This window comes from Chrysemys picta, chromosome 1, assembly GCF_011386835.1.
Source record: "Chrysemys picta bellii isolate R12L10 chromosome 1, ASM1138683v2, whole genome shotgun sequence".
Classification (NCBI taxonomy): Eukaryota; Metazoa; Chordata; order Testudines; family Emydidae; genus Chrysemys; species Chrysemys picta.
The window spans coordinates 187,834,293-187,851,837 of NC_088791.1; the positions used below are offsets into that span (position 1 = coordinate 187,834,293).

The 17,545-nt window shown below is 41.3% G+C and overlaps 2 long non-coding RNA genes across 2 annotated transcripts in view; both read right to left on the minus strand.

The window, feature by feature from the left end:
* The window catches only part of LOC135983919 (uncharacterized), an 81,760-nt gene extending 68,503 nt beyond the window's left edge, over nt 1–13,257 (minus strand). Inside the window, exon 1 of the long non-coding RNA XR_010601773.1 lies at nt 12,932–13,257. This is a non-coding gene — a long non-coding RNA (uncharacterized LOC135983919). The remainder of the gene's footprint in view (nt 1–12,931) is intronic.
* The window catches only part of LOC122174231 (uncharacterized), a 923,450-nt gene that overhangs the window by 540,330 nt on the left and 365,575 nt on the right, over nt 1–17,545 (minus strand). The gene's annotated exons all lie outside the window — the stretch shown is intronic.

Here is a 17,545-nt window from a genome sequence, read left to right on the forward strand (position 1 = left end):
CATGTCTAAGCACATGACTGGAAGAGATGCAGTTTTCTCCACTGACCAAAGAGGAGCAGAGACCGTTATTAAAAGAGGTTCTTCTCTAAGCCAAAAGGAAGCTATTTCGTCACCAGAATCTGAACACCCAAAAAGTGGGGGTGGGTGGAGGAGGGACCTTTTCCTTCTCTTGAAACTTGGACCAAACCTAGAGTCTTATAATAGGGGTGAGAACACACTAAGGGGTTCCATCGATCTAACTTTTAAAAGCACTAGACCAGGGGTCGGCAACATTTGGCACGTGGCTCGCCAGGGTAAGCACCCTGGTGGGCCGGGCCAGTTTTATTTACCTGCTTATGCGGCAGGTTCGGCCAATCACGGCCCCCACTGATCGCAGTTCGCCGTCCCGGGCCAATGGGGGCGGCGAGAAGCCGCAGCCAGCACATCGCTCGCCCGCGCCGCTTCTCGCCGCCCCCATTGGCCCGGGACGGCAAACTGTGGCCAGTGGGGGCCGCGATCGGCCGAACCTGCCGCGTCAGCAGGTAAATAAAACTGGCCCAGCGCGCCAGGGTGCTTACCCTGGCGAGCCACGTGCTGAACGCTGCCAACCCCTGCGCTAGAGAGAGAGAGAGAGAGAGAGAGTTTAGAAATTTTGCTTTCTAGCCTGTGTTTCCTTGCTTTATTGACATTTGGTACCTGAAGGGTTTAACTAGAGAAACCAGAACCATATCTAAGCAACTTGATGGCTTGGTTGAGCTTGTGTTTTTCAACCTTTTTGATACCAGGGACTGGCTTGCTGCCTCCCTAAGCAGTGCCAGGGAGATCTCAGGGACCAGTGCTGGTCCACAGACCAGTCATTGAGAAACACTGGGCCAAGGCACTAGCTTCACAGTCTAGATGGGCAGACTGTGGGGTCCTGCTGCCAAGAAGGGTGTCAGAGATGGGGTCTGAACCTGGAAACGCACCTAATTGATCCAGAGGTTGGAAGAGTGACCAATTACTATCCAGACCCCAGGGATTCAGCAGCATGTATGACTGAGTGGTTGGATCCCAGCACACCATTCTCCTGTCTGTTAAGGGAGTGGGACAGACCAGATTGTGGCAATATCTTTTCACAGGTGTGATGTAGTTCCATCACTAGTATAATAAAATCTTTAGTGAAAGAGGAATCTATAAAGCATATTGAAAAATGTCCAGGGTCTTTTTGATCATGCTATATATGCCTACCATAAAAATGATGACAAGAAGAGTGATGTAATTTCTTAGGACATCTGAGTGACTCCCTCTCAGTGTTACCTGAATGCTGGGAATTTCAAAGGCCTTTTTAGGATTAACTCAACTTCAAAACCAAATTCCTTCACAATGTAGTAATGCACGAACAAGTTTCCAGGTTGTACTATGAGATCACATTTTTCTCCAAACTTTAAAATTGCCATAAATTACCCATTAGCACCAGGGACTGTTTGTTTTTCCAGTAACTGTGTTCATCTTTAAAGAATGTACAAGGATTATAAATAGCATTTAACCACTTCATGACTATATACGTGGAAGAATGAGCACTGAGTCAGAAGCAAGTGTTGTAACTGTACACTGTAAGAATCATTTTCAGTAGAACAAGCCAAAACACTTTTAATTTAGGGGCAAGTAGGCTCAGAGAAGTGCCACTGTAAATCTGGAGTGAGGAACAGCTCCTCTGTAGGTTAGTAAATTACTCTGACCACTACAGGACCAATTCTATGCTGGTGTAAACGGGCAGAGCTCTATTGACTTCAGTGGTACCCATTTACATCAGCAGACAATTTGGCTCTAGCATGAGGCTTTTGAATTAGATTTAGTGATTGGTACTTTAGCTCAGATAGGATATAGACTTTCATAGAGGAAATAAAACAGTGTTGCCTCAGTGTTGTGACTAATCTTATCACTTCCGTTAAGTTTTTATCTAGCGGATATACATTTGCAATTTTAAGAGTCTGTCTGAAATAGTTGAATCAGTATAACAACTGAATTACACTAATGTCAAAAGGCCTCAGAGCATGGCTCCTTTGTGCTAGGCACTTGTACCAACACCTATTAAAAAGAAGAAATGAACAGGCCCTGACCTGAAGAGCTTACAGACTAAATTAAGACAAGATGTAACCAAGATAGAACTTGGCTGCACAGACTAGTTCTAAGAAAAGTTAAGAGGTTTCAAATCAACAATGTCTCTGTATACGTGCTTCCCAGTGTTTTGGATTTTTTTTATTTAAAGATAAGCTCCTCAACATAGCAACAATTTATGTTTTCATGAGAACAGGACCTTCACCATCCTGTTTTGTTAAAAGAGCTTCTAGGTCAGAGATCCTGCTCTTCATTAAATTGTGCAGGAGCAGAGCAAAATGAAGCTACAGAAGTGGCAACAACTTCACTGAGGTGCTTCAACAAATCAGTAGCTATTTCATCCAAGATGATCTTCAGCGCAACACAAAGTCCACAACCTCGCAAAATCCATTTCATGTGTCCTCCATTTTGGATTAGGAGAATATTATTGAGCACCAGGGCTGACTGAAATTAAACAGTTTTGATGGATTTTCAACTAAAAGTAATTTTTCATGGAAAGTATCTGCTTTTTGCACACAATTTTGACTATTCATCAAAAGGCATATATGAAAAGGAAGTTGTTTTCTCCTCCTAATCTGTTTAAAAAGGCTTATGCACAATGCAGTGAAGAACGAAAATCATCACCAGAGGCTATTTTCTCCATCTAACCACAGTACAGAGTAATTCAGCTCTGATTCAGTGCTAATATTTTTATTTATTAATTAACAAAATAATTATGTACCCACAGAGAGCCCACAAAATATGTGCACTTTCCCCCCCTTTTTCCAGTTTGTAGCTTTTAAGGAGCCCAAAACAATCACAAGGTTCAGAAAACAAAGTTTTTGGCAGGCAATTTTTAATTGTTTCAAACTCAAACTAATTACCTGACTTTATTGAATTTTCTAAGAAATTACAAGCTTTATTCAGCGATTATGTGCTGAACTTTTGCAGCAGATACTGTATTTCTTATAAAGGAAACAGGTTTAACTCCCTCTTTATGGGCCAAACAGAACACATCGTTAACCATGGCATCATGTCTCCACCATAATATACACCCATACATGAAATGTGTATAAATATACAGTACACATACAAATGTGTGTAATAGGTAATAGCTTTTCACACTGTGTGAAGTTTTATTTGCTTTCATTCACACACACGCAACCCACCTACCCAAGGTTTGCAGAATCTGTCTTTCCTGGAAATCTACCAAATTACCAAGATAAGCTAGGAGTTCTGGTTTCTTGTAAAAATGTTTTTGGAAAGAGGTTTTTTCTCCTGACCATCATGGAAAAAGGATCCAAACTGAGGTGTTGCCGTTTAAATTTTGTTGTATTTTTTTTTTTTTTTGGGCTTTCTGAAGTAAAGGAGCAGGTTTAAGAAAACATTTTGATTTGGGTTCTACAAGACCTTAGAAAGGGGGCAGTGTGTGAACACTGACGTATTTGGACTTTACGTAAAGAAATTTTGCCATATTTGAAGCCAGATCTAACCTTTGTATCAACAAATCATATACAAAAACTTCAGTCTAAGTCTCAACGTAGGAAAACATATACTTAAAAGGATCCTTTGTATTTTGATTTTAAAAATAAACTCATTTACAAGACGATTTTGAATGCCTGCCACAAACTAAGAAAATAACACTTTCATTTATTTTTCTTCAAGATGGGTCTCGCTTAACAATCTATTATAATCACAAAGTACAAAACCCCTGTAAAATATAGTAAAGGGTCAGATTTAAACGTGGATGGAAATTTACAGGTACCGTTGAACTTGTCCTACAGTGAAAGGGCTTCAGACCAGTTTTGCTGTACTGTACATCAGATATGAACTTTACACAGTTCATATGCCCAAGTCAAGCAAGCTAAGGTGAATGAAGGTTAGAATTTAGAATGTCAAACTTCTTCAGTCTTGTGGGTTTAATTCAAGCCCAGATCATTTGTTTAATAGAATGTTTTTGCAGGTTTTTATTTTTTAAAGCGGTACAACATAACCCATTCATCACACTTTCCTTTGTGTATATTACGCTGCTCTTGCCACTCCTCTCTTGCCATACCAATCCAGTGTCTGCATATGCTCCCAATTTCTCTCATTCCCCTGCACTCCCCACCACACACACACACACACACACACACACACACACTTCTGATTAAATTGCCCACTCTCACTTTGCAATCCATTTCCCAATTGTGGTTACTGTCATGGGAGGTGTCACATCTCAGTCAAGAAAAGAATATCAGGATTAGAAGGGACCTCAGGAGGTCATCTAATCCAACCCCCTGCTCAAAGCAAGACCAACCCCCAGACAGACTTTTTGCCCCAGATCCCTAAATGAACCCCCTCAAGGATTAAACTCACAACCCTGGGTTTAGGAGGCCAATGCTTAAACCACTGAGCTATCCCTCCCCCCAGAGTCAGTAGCCATCAGTCACTGAGATTTCAGTGGAACAAATCCATTTTCTTATAAGCTATTATCTGATTCATTTTTTTTAAATTGCGAATGAATTTGCTGTTCATGAAAGTTAGGAACCGACAGACCTAGTTTTAAATCAGGGATAGAACAGGAAGGTAAAGTGCAAGCTTCTTCACATAGAGTAGTTCTGCCATTGCACTTACATCTTCACCTGAAGCTCAGTTTTGCTATTACATTCCTGGAACTTTCCTGAGCAGAAACTGCTGATCACATGGTTCTTTTTTGTCCCCCTCCCCACAACCCTCAAAAGTGGGGGTTAAGAAGAACTCAATATATATTTTTCTCATCCATAACTGGGAAAACACTGATCTTGCATGAACATGAGGAATATGGACATGGGGAACTGAAGTCAGTGGCAAAACTCTCATTTACTTCAATGAGGCCAAGATGCCCCTAAAAAGTCTTTGGATCATTGGATAGGTTGATTGTTATGGGCCACTGTTTTCATTTATATTCTGAAAAGTCATTATAAACATGTCATTGTGACAGTTCCATCTTTATTGTGCCTCAGTGAGTCCAGATCAAGTTTGCTCAGTTGACAAGTTATTGTCCCCCACCCTTTCCTAACAGCCCTGTAAAATCAACCTGGGATCTGAGAGTCCAGCTGACTTCTTTACTGTCTATGTACCCTCATCAATAATAAAAGTCCTACAATAAAAATGATTACTCAGGTACACCCTTTAACTCCATACTTCAGTGTAGTAACACAGATACAACTAATTGAAGAATCTGACCCCATAATCAGAACTCAGTTAACATCTGTTGATGTGTTCATCAGAATAGAATCCAGCTCACTTGCCCATAGATGTTTTGGCTCAGCAAGACTAACAGGAATAAAAAAAACCCAGTGAAAACACTTGTCAGTTAAGACATGACCCCCAATGAGCAAATCTGAGTAAGAAGGCCACATTTTTATATAGTTCATTTTTCAGAGTAGAATGCCACGAAGTATATAATGAAAGTCTGAGGGTCTATATTGCATATAAAAGGTAACAAAGAACCATTAGAGCCAATAGGGCACAAAAAATGTACTTTCATAGGAACATACCAATTGCCATACTGGATCAGACCAGAAGTCCCCCTTTTCCAGTGTCCTGGCTCTTACAGGGACCACTACCACAGGCTTCCGAGGAAGGTGAAGAACTCCACACATAAATCTCATCCTGGTCTCTATTAGTTATGTGTAACAAAGAAGATGATGTAAATACTCTCCATGTTCTTCTGGGTTAGTTGTATACTTCTCAGGTACAGGTGCAATGCATTTGAAGTACAGCAGAGAACAGTCCATTTTGAAAATTTATAATATTTTTACTCCTTTTTTTTTTTAAGTTTTGTTGTCTGAGTAGTGTCTTAGAAGTTGGAACTACTACTTTTGTTTTTCTCCAATTTACAAGCCTTAGTTTATGGTGTACATGCATCCTGTGTTTTTAATAAGGCAATACAGACCTCACGAATGCCTTCATTTGTTTTCTTACCTTTTAGTAATTTTTTGTTTAGCTATTGTATTGTATGGCTTTACTGTGGCACACAAAAAAGAGTGCAGGTTTCATCATATTATAGAAGGAGAAGAGGGAGATATGTGATCCAGCTTTATATGTTCCACACAGGGTTGTGGATTATTGGATACAAATGCCAGTAATGCTAATTATTTTTATGGGAAATTTTGAAAAAAAACACACCAATTGTTTTTTAAATCAACTCTCCCCCCCCCCTCAAAAAAAATCAGTGTTTGAAAAGCATTTGGGGGGGGGGGGAAATCAGTAAAAATGTTTTTCAAAAACCAAAAATATTTACTGAAAACCCAACCAGGCACTGAAAACGTTTACTGAAAATCTGAGACTTTTTCCTCAGAGATTTTCAGGGTCTCTTTTTAAATGAAAAACTGAAAAGTTTAAAATTTTGTGTGAAAAAAATGTTTTCACAAAAAAGTGATTCCCCCCACCTTCCTAGTACTGGTCTGCTTCTTGGCCATATCATCCTGGCTCCCATTCTGAGCATTAGAGACCCATCATGGAGATATTCTTCATGCATACGTGGTGCAGAATCCCCTGTGCAGGGTCTCAGTCTCTTATCCTCCTTGCTTAAATGGTATGCAGCTTTTAAATTTTGAAGGACATCCCAGGACCTGGCTCTAATGAATAAACTGAAGAATGCCAGCGTTTGCATCCTCAAATAACCTTGGCACACCTCTACACTAGAGATGAAATATTATGTTTGATCAATGTAAACACTTAGAAACCTAGTTAATTTAATACTTCTCTGCTAACACTAAGGAAGGTACAGGTCCTCCAGCTAGTGCACTGCCAATGTTGCTAAACTCACAATCCAAAATTGCCTGATTCTGTTCTAACATTCTAGTCATTTGAACAGACATTCCCTGAAAAAGTTGTTTCTGGACACCTGTGTGTTGGAGTTCCAGTAGAAAAGAGGTTAAAGGGCTGTGTCAAGCTGCTGCTGCTGCTGAAACGGATGGCTGAGTAATATAGGCCCTGATCCTGCAATCTGATCCAGGTGGGCAGACCCCTGCATCAGTAAGATCTAATTAAGTCAAAGGGGCTCTGAATTAGTACAGAGGCCTGCTTGGCCTGATCTAATGACAAGATTGAATCCTTCTTATTTAACACATGGAACTATATTCATCCCTGATGTGTGTCTGTTGACTTAAGAGATGTTGCATAAAGGCATCCTAATTATAGCAATCCACTTGCCTAAAGGCTAATATGAATTCCCAAGTGAAATGGAGAAACCTACTGCCTGGTGTATATCACAAAGCTTGCTCCCTCCACACTAAATCAGATGTACAAACCATGGAGATATCAGATAGTGGTAAATATTATGACTCCTGAACTAGCACCATGGAACTTTCTAAATGATATCCCACTCCTTTGTGGTATGAGAGCAAATAACCTCCCTGGGGAGGATTCTTCTAACATTTATTATTTCTTCAGTCCATGAGGTCTCTGTTTCCTAGGTGATGTGTCAGATAACAGATGAAACAGAGAATATTAAACTTAGTATCCATTGTGACTGAGTAATTTTTTTTAAATTGATGTAGACAGCTCTATTCAGAACTAAACTCAGACTATGAACTCATTTCATGTAACCTGCTAACTAGATTTCAGATAGTAACACAGTGCAGTTGTTTTTAAATTTGACTGGATTTGAACCAGTAACCTAGGAAGGAAAGGTTCTGTAGCTAGTCTTCAATTCTATGAGCTATTACTATTTAATACCGCTATCTTCTGGCTTAGTGACTAGAATCTTGGAAATTTCACAGCAGACTTAATTTTTGAGATTATATTCCTGACGATGGAAAAGCACTGTGTTAGCTGACAAGACAAATATAAATAGCAAGATCACAAGTAAAAATCAAAAAAGGGTTATTAACTAGAGATGACTGAACACCTTCACCAAAATGCAGGCCTGAGCCTCTGTAAACTTTAAGATCCCATGGTACCATTGCCAGAAGGGAGAATTAAAATACATCCATCCATGTATCTTTCAGATGTTTTTCACATTTCTTCTAGAGGAATGGAAAATGGCTTGTCATGCACTCTCTATGCTTGGCAGTTGGAATTTTTTTAAAGTTGCATTAGGCCAAAGAGATGATTCATGAAAACTGAAGACTTGGAAATATATAAAATTGTTGGATTATTGCTATGGATGAGACTAAAATATAGAAACTCATTCCACCACTAGAACCAATCTGCATGAATTCTAATAGTGCCATTTACTTTCCTGAAGGGCTATTAAGAAAAATTTCCCTTAAAACTGCTTTGGACTTTCACCCTTTTTTAATGTAAAGGATGTCTGATTTCTGTGGGGAAATTTTGATCTTTTGTCAAAAAAAAAAAAAAATAAAAAAAATAAAACTTCAGTCAAAACCCAAAAAGTTCTATTCAGAAATAGCACCATAATGCCTCATGGGCCTTGAAGATTGGGTGCCTCATGCCCTTATTCTCCTCTAAGCCATCCAGACTATATCTCCCAGGCATTTAAACTAAATACTGGGAGAACAATTCCTAACAAATGGTTATTGCACTGGGAAACAGTCTTTTAAAGGAAGCCCCAGAAGCCCCATTACTTCAATATTTTAAAATTACATTTGATAAAGTCCTAGAGGGTTACATTTAGGAAACAATGTTGCATGTTCAGGGAGTAGAGCGGACAAGATGATTTATTGGGCATTTTCCTTCACTACTCTAGATTGGTCTGACCCTGTAGTCTTCACACAAGCAAAACTTCTATCAATTTCAATGCACTAGGATTTCAGATCCAATGCTATGATTCTTTCATAAGTTATTCTTCATGATACTGGAAAAACAAACTCTTGGAATGAGCAATAATGTTTTGAAGCTGGCATGAGACTAATTCTGCTTTAGCAGAAAATTTGAGAATTTTATTTTATTCAAAGCAACAGAGGGTCCTGTGGCACCTTTGAGACTAACAGAAGTACTGGGAGCATAAGCTTTCGTGGGTAAGAACCTCACTTCTTCAGACTTGCATCTGAAGAAGTGAGGTTCTTACCCACGAAAGCTTATGCTCCCAGTACTTCTGTTAGTCTCAAAGGTGCCACAGGACCCTCTGTTGCTTTTTACAGATTCAGACTAACACGGCTACCCCTCTGATACTTATTTTATTCAGAGAACTTTCCCATTTTATTTCAGCAGCTAGCCTTATTTATGGCAGTTAAAATAAAAGGGAAGTCAGTAGGCCTAGATTCTACATTGTTTATACCGTATCCTGCAAACCTGTAATTTGGAGACCGTGCATATGGTTTCCGCTCTTAACTGACTATTTACACATACACCCACGTGATCCGGGTTGGTTTACATTCAGGGCAGCCAACCCGGGCTGCTGCTTGTCACTGTCCATACTACTGCAGCAACACTATTTTTAGCATGATCACTCTATGAGATCTTACATAAGTATGTCTACTCACACTGGGAATCACACCTCTGGCTCCAAGTACAGACATAGCCTAAGGGTGTGTCTTCATAGAACAGTTTAGCTAGAGTTACAACTCAAGTGCTAACTCAACTCTACTCCACAAATGCACTTATCACAAAAAACAGGTTCTTTTACTCAGATGGGTATGTAAGAAATGTCACTAAGTTTGAGATTGGTGAAGGACATACAGAGACTTTAGGAGCTTTAGTACAGACAAGTGTAACTGAAATTCCAGAAAAATAAGATGGATATACAAAAAGTATAGCAAAATGTCCCCATGTGGCATAACCACCTCGTGGGTAGTCAGACTTAGTGGTCCGAACAGGAGTCAGGCCAAGTTGGATACCAGAGGGTCAGAGTCTGAGATAGGCTTGAGGGTAAATCAAGAGTCAGGCGTAAGGAAGAGTCAGGCTACCGAGAGGTTAGATTCCGAGACAGGCCAGAGGACAAACCAGGAGGGAGGCATCAAGAGGCCAGCAGGGTCAGGAATCAGAGTCTGGGATCTCTCACATGCAGGGGTTGATGCAAGACTGGAAGGTAGTCCATATTGTTGCTCAGACAACTCTCTGTCATTGCTTCCTGGCTTAAGTGCTAGTGCCAGCCAATCAATGGGCTATGAGGAGCTGCCACTCAGGTCCCGCTGGGTAGTACTTCCTGCTGGCTCAGACTCCCCAGGTTATCCTGCGGTAACCCAGCCAAAGCCTCCGGTGGTGATGGGGAGGCATCAGTGGCCCAGAATCCCTATGGTCCTAGATAAAGCAATCTCCCAAAGTTGACATACTTACAACCTTGTGCAGGACATTAGAAACAAAGATGGAAGAAATTGTCAGTAGAGCAAACCATGAGAGGAGATGAAGTTTTGAGCTGCTGCCTGTTCAATCGCTCCCAGTGTCCCATTGGTAAACATACATGTATTAGTTTCTATATCCTTTTGTTTACACTAGCATATCCATGATCATGTCTGATTAAATCTCAGCCCCCGATCCATATGTGGCTATCCAGGGAACTATAATTGGGGTTCCCATTGCTGATGTTATAAATTGTATTGATACAAATAACTTAAGTTTCCAATATGTTAATGCAGTTAACTGCAAGGGCACATGTTACTCAATCTCCCTCCCCCGAAAAAAAATTCCATTTGTAATGCAATCTCTTGTTCTCTTGTGGTTAACTTGTTTGTGATAAGAACTCATTGCTAAATCTCATAACCCTAGGTCACTTACTTATGCTAAGACTTTTTACAGCAACAAGTCTATAACAATTAAGCCACACTAGAGCTCATTCTATTGCCAAGCCTACCCTAACATTAATGTTTAAAGTGTAAGTTCTCCTATCTGCATTTCAAGTAAATGAGCTTGTAGAAGGGTTCGGCTGGAGCTTGTCCCTCTCTGGGGCGCCAGGGAACCACACCGCCTTGCTACGTCCGTCTGGTTACTTCAGGGAACTAGTATGGCTGCGGGGTCTCCCGCTGCAGCAGCAGTAGAGGCAAAACAATGGTTACTCACACCTGGTTGGCGGGCAGTAGCGAGTCCTAAGCTCCGGTCTTTGGACAGGGATGGAGCAAACCATCAAGCAATAAGCCCAGGCTCTGGGTTAGGGCGGGCAGCAAAGAGTCCATGGCTCAGGCCCTCAGGCAGGGGCTGAGCAAACAAATAAGTTCAGGGAAGCCCAGGCCCTGGGGCAGGATGGGGCAGTACAGTTGAGGCTCAGGCCCTCAGACAGGGGCTGAGCAAACAGTGAAGCCCTAGGCCAGGCCCTGGTTCTGGAGGGCCTCGGAGAGGTACCTGCGTCTGGATGGTGTCCTCCAAGGAATTAAGCAGCATAGGCTTCTCCGGGTACTCAGTGAGTGGTAGGCTTGGCAGCTCCTCAGGGTAACTTGCCATGGGCAGGCTTAACAGCTTCTTTGGGGCCTGGTCGGCATCAGGCCTTGGCTGGTCTGGCCAGTCCTCGGGTTGGTTGCAAACGGCAGGCGTCTCCCAACTGGGAGCTAGGCCACAGGCGTCTGGCTTCTCCAGCAGCCAGGCCTCTACTGAGCTCTGGGTTTGGGCTTTTGTACTTCCTGTCCTGCGCCTTGACCTCTGGGGTGCGGGTGCAAACGCCACTGGCTCCACCCACTGTGGCATCTGGAGGGGCAGCAGAGAACCATCCCACCTCACTACAGAGCTTCACTCCTAAATATTAAAAAGCAATCACACACACACTGTATGGATTAAACACAACCAATCACATTCAATTTAAGGAATCTAAGATCAGGTCTGCTGAAATTATACAATACATTGTTTTGAAGGAGCTGTTTTAAGTCAATGTACTGTCATACTGATCCCAGGCTAGCTCCTGAAGGGAAGAACTGCAGGACTACTCCTGAAGGGAAAAACCAGGGAACTGCAGGGAAGAACCAGCAGCAGCATGGTCACCAGGCAGAGCCCACCTGCCTGCGCCGCACTCACACAGTGGCCCTCCGGCTGCTGCCAACTTGGCTTTTAGTGGCCCGATCAGCACAGCTGACTGGCAACCCTATTTCTGTGACAGCATATGTGTATTATCTGGACAATTGTTTATTGCACAGCTGATACACTTAAAGCAAATATGGGAACCAAGCAACAGGTAAATTAGTTTATCATGAAAGACAGTGATATCAAAATCTTTGAGCTCATCAGTCAGATGATTCAGCCTCTACAGCAACTAAGGTTGCCAACCCACCAGGATTGTCCTGGAGCCTCCAGGAATTAAAGATTAATCTTTTATTAAAGATTATGTTATGTGCTGCAACCTCCAGGAATATGTCCAACCAAAATTGGCAACCCTAGCAACAACTTGTTACATTGGTTTTACTATAGAAGTCATTTCATAGTCTAATTCTGAGATTCAGTCTTTAATTACTCTGTGCCTGCTGTTCCCGAATAGAGGGGCCTGTGGATGTAAAATACTACCTACACTGGTGTTACCAAATCAGAAGGATTGTGTTTTCAGCCATTTTGGATTGGTGTAATCTAGGTCACAATGTCACAAATTGTGCTGTCTGTTTTATCATTCAACTTTATGCACTCACATGAATATAGAACACTGTAAATAATCCTAATATGCAGCTCTTTCCTGTCACAGTCACTATAAACCCTGCAACAAACCACACTTTCAGACTATAATAAGGGGTTTATTCTCAAGTTCATGCTTGAGGCTTTAACTATTAAATGAAAGCCTTGCTTATCAGAATTAGAATATGCCTCTAAAATTGGATATTACCATTAACAGAACATACAGTTAGAAGCATGTAACAAAGTTAAGCTTGTACAGTATTTCCAAGAACCTTAAGAGGAAAGGCTCACAGCCATAAAATCCTTCCTAGGGCAATTCTCCTCGCAGCTACTTTATTGCACTGTCAAATTTCACAACCTAAATCATGCAGCAGTCATACTTGTTTTCTTAACAACTATAAAAAGAATCTACAATGCTTACTTTATCTTCCACATCTGAGCAAAAAAACTTGTCCGCACAGGACTCTTCAGATCTATAGAATCTTTTCCTGAACTCCCTGTACCCTTGTTCACCTGGCCACGGTCAAAGCCCAGCTGCCCACATCATTTTTCCAAGTCCTGTCCAGTTTTCCAATTGCAAATGCAAGCCCCATCCTAATCACTAAGCTTTTATCACGCTAGTGTCTCTTCTCTGAACTCTCTCCAATTTATTAACATCCTTCTTGAATTGCAGGTATCAGAACTGGACACAGTATTCCAGCAGCAGTCACACTGGTGCAAGAATACAGAGGCTAAATAACCTCTCTACTGCTACTCAAGATTCCCCTGTTTACGCATCCAAGGATTGCATTAGCCTTTTTGAGCTCAGTGTCACACTGGATCTCATGTTTAGCTAATTATAAACCATGACTCCCAAATCTTTTTCGGAGTTCCAAGGATAGAGTTCCACTATATCATGTAAGTATGGTCTACATCAGTGATGAGCAACCTGCGGTCCATGGGCTGCACGCGACCCATCGGGGTTCTACGTGTGGCCCGTGAGATATGTGACATCCAATCAAAGCACTGCTACGGTTCAGTTGGCACACCCCACAAATTCTAGGTATGCAAGCGCAGTTAGCAAAACTACCCTATCCTGGGAGACCGTCTTGGTTACGACACTGGTAGACGTGGGAGGAAGTTTGAAGAGGAATTAATTCATGTTCGTGCCGTGGATGAAAATGAAATTAACTAGCTAAAGAGGAAAGGTATAAGAATATAAGAATGGCCCTACTGGGTCAGACCAAAGGTCCATCTAGCCCAGTATCCTGTCTTCCGACAGCGGCCAATGCCAGGTGCCCCAGAGGGAATGAACAGAACAGGTAATCATCAAGTGATTCATCCCCTGTCGCTCATTCCCAGCTTCTGGCAAACAGAGGACTTTGGTTGAATTCCCCTGGTGTAGTTCTCTGGAATTGCATTGTAAAGCTGATGTCAATCTTTGGATCAACATATACATGCAAGCAAACTTTTTCTGCTATGGGACACATCAAATGCAAGAAGTACAGCAGACTAACGGATGGAAACCTCAGTGCTGAAATGCAAATCATCTGCACATTCCTTACTCCTAATCTAAGAAAGCTTTCGAAGGACAGATCCAACCAGAAGTCACACTGAGTATGATGTAGGCAAGCATAAATATTTCTCTTTTTTACTATTTGAAGTTGGTGACAGTTCTTTTTATATATGAACGATTAAGCATTTCTATAACTTGTTATGAAATATTCGGCATGTATTAAATGTATTTAATCTTATTTATGGGGTCTTGAAATCTTATTCATGGGGTCATGGTTAGTGCACATGCCCGATTTCAATTTTGCAGCCCACTGAGATGAAGGAAGGCCACTCATGCAGCCCACTCACTAGCCTAGGTTGCCCATCACTGGTCTACATTCTTTGTTCCTAGATGTATACATTCAGATTTAGCCATACTAAAATGAATATTGTTTGTTTGCACCCACCTTAGCAAGTGATCCACTGTATCAGTGGCCACTCCTCTTTATTATTTATCACTCCAATTTTTGTGTCACTTGCAAACTTTATCAGTGATGATCTTATGTTTTCTTCCAGGTTATTAACAACATTAAATAGTGTAGGGCCAAGAACCTATCTCTACAGGACACCACTTGAAACACAACCACTCAATGATGATTCAACATTTACAATTATATTAAGACCTATCTTGGTCCTGCCATGCGGGCAGGGGACTGGACTCAATGACCTCTCGAGGTCCCTTCCAGTCCTAGAATCTATAAATCAATTAGCCATCTTTAATCTATTTAATGTGTGCTATGTTAATCTGCTCAACCAACTCTTTTAAAACTCATGGATGCAAGTTATCCAGACCTGCCAATTTAAAAACATCTAACTTTAGTAACTGCTATTTAACATCCTCAAGAGTTACTAATTGAATGGAAAGTGTGTTATCATTTAATAAGACTACATCATCTGTTCCCACCCCCAAAATACAGAACGGAAATATTTATTGAACACTTCTGCCTTTTCTGCATTATTATTGATAACTCTACTTTTTCCACCTACTAATGGACAAATACTATGGTTAGGATTCTTTTTGTTCTTAATATACCTAAATTCCTTATTGTTCTAACCCTGCTGGATATAGATTTTCTTTTGTCCCTTTGCGTCCTTTATCAATTTTCTACAATTCCTAGATTCTGATTTATATTCATTATTATCAACTTCCCCTTTTTTCCATTTTTTTTATAAGTTTTTATGGCTGCCTTCACTTCCCCTCTAAACCAAGTTGGTTTTTAAAGCCAATATGGCTTTCTTCTTCATTTGTGGCTTTTGGGTCATCTGCTGATGTCTGAGTTTTCCATGGAGTTGACAGTCACTTACTGTGGGTCCTGAAATGAGACCAAAGACCAATTTTGGACCTGCAGCCCTGTTCGCAAGTGCCACAGGTGAAAACAATTGTAGATGAATGTGTGCTGCTTTTAGCTTTACACATCGCACATCTCTCCTTGATTGCAACAATCTGTGAGCTCTAGATGTATTTCAGATGAAGGTGGCAGAGTTGCTCCCAGGTGTTAAGGTCAAAATTGTAAGATTGGAGGTTGGCCTAGAGAGTCTTTGTAATGGTTTTATTGGTCTGCTCCTAAAACAAGTTCTAGTCTGCAGTTCTCTGTAAATACAGCCTTTGTTAATTCTGCTACCAGACATACGAACCACATGACTGCACCATCTCAGCTGTGCTCTCTCTATAAAATCTTCAGTGCCTATGATGTTGCAACACTCAAGGACCTCAGGCATTTGGAACCAAACCTTGCCTTTTAATTCCTATTATCCACTATAGACATCATAGGAGGAACTTGTCCAAGCCTTTCACATGGAGTCAATAAGTAGTCCATGTATCACAGCCATACCAGAGCTATCATGATGACAGCACAGTAAACATCATTTTTTGTTTGCAGTCTGACACAGTGTTTATTCCAGAGACAATGCTGACATTTTCCTGAGGGTATCTTTGGCTGCCCAATGCACTTTGTAATGTCATCAGCCGTTACATCTCATGAAACAACACTGCTTAGGTAGCAAAATCTGTCAATGACCTTGAGTGGTACATGGTCAGTGGACACAATTAGATTAGTTGTAGTAGCTCCCAGTTGAGGGTGGACCATGATTTGTATCTTCTTTAGGCTGATCATTAAGCCAAAATGTTTTGTTGCACGTGCCTAGCAGTCAGTGAGCAACTGAAACACTTGAAGTTATGGGCCATTAAAGCACATTAATCAGCAAACAGTAATTCATGAATAATGTCTTCATAACTTTATCTTTGCATGCCAGTGATGCAGATTCAAGACACCTCCGTTTATGCAGTACTTCATGTAAATGCTACTATCAGTGTTTCTCAATGCATCTATTAAAACAGCTGAAAACTTGATGCTCAGTAATGTCAGAGCAAGAACACAGCCTTGTTTTACTCCATTGGTGACACAAAGGGAACTGAGAAGAAGCCTTGGCCAAGGACACAAAACTGCATCCCTGCATGTAAAGATTTAATAATATTGACAAACTTACTGGGGCAGCTGAACTTACAGAGGACTGTCCACAGGCTATTTTGATTTACAAAGTCAAAGGCCTTAGTAATATTTTCTTGACAGCTTTCCACACTTCAGATATGTGTGGCAGAATTGAGAGTTGGTCTTGAATTAGAAGTTGTTCAAGATCATCAAGCGCTGATGCTGATGTGATGGATGTGCTTATTAAAAAGCATTCGACCCAGATCTGTTAGCAGCAGTGACTCATGTGCTGACTAAATCAATGAGCCCCTGGAACAGCAAAGCATGGTGCAACCAGCGGTAACTATTCAAAAAAATCTTGTCCAAAAGGTCCGGAGGACGGTCCAGACACACTAGCCGGTTCCACAACATTGAGGCCACAAAACTGTTGTCAATCACAAACCTATCCCTGAAAAGAAAGTCCAGGGTGGACCCACTGCGTTTCTGCAAGCGCTCTCTCACCTTCTTCTCCGCCCACTCCCAGTTCCTGAGCATATATTGTTCAGATCAGAAAAAGACTGCCAGTACCTTAATCCCAGAGATGCCCCATTGTAACTGTTGAGGCAATGAAGGGGGATCGCCACACTGGCAAGAGCCCAGTAAGATCCAATTGCTCTTAGCCCAGTTAATGTGAGCAGAAGATTCCTATTCACACACTTGTAAACAAGCACAAAGTGCCTACACATCACTGTCAGACATGATAAAAACTGAGATATCACCAGCATAGACCAACAGATGAACTGGGAAAGCATCCGGCACCCTGGCACGGAAAGGCCAGTCAGACAGCTTCTGAGGTGGTACAGGAGTGCCTCCAAACAGCTTCCCAGTCAGAGGACAACCCTGATGAATGCCTCTGTGAACTGGGAAGCAGCAGCTAACCCACCCACCCCGCCACCCATTAATGTTTAGGACACTAAAAACGTTATGGTACAATAAAGAAACATATGAAGAAATCACTGGCCCAATCTCAAAAGCTTCTAATGTTTTTAAAAGCTATCTATGGTTAATGCTATCAACACTTAAAACTTCTCCTG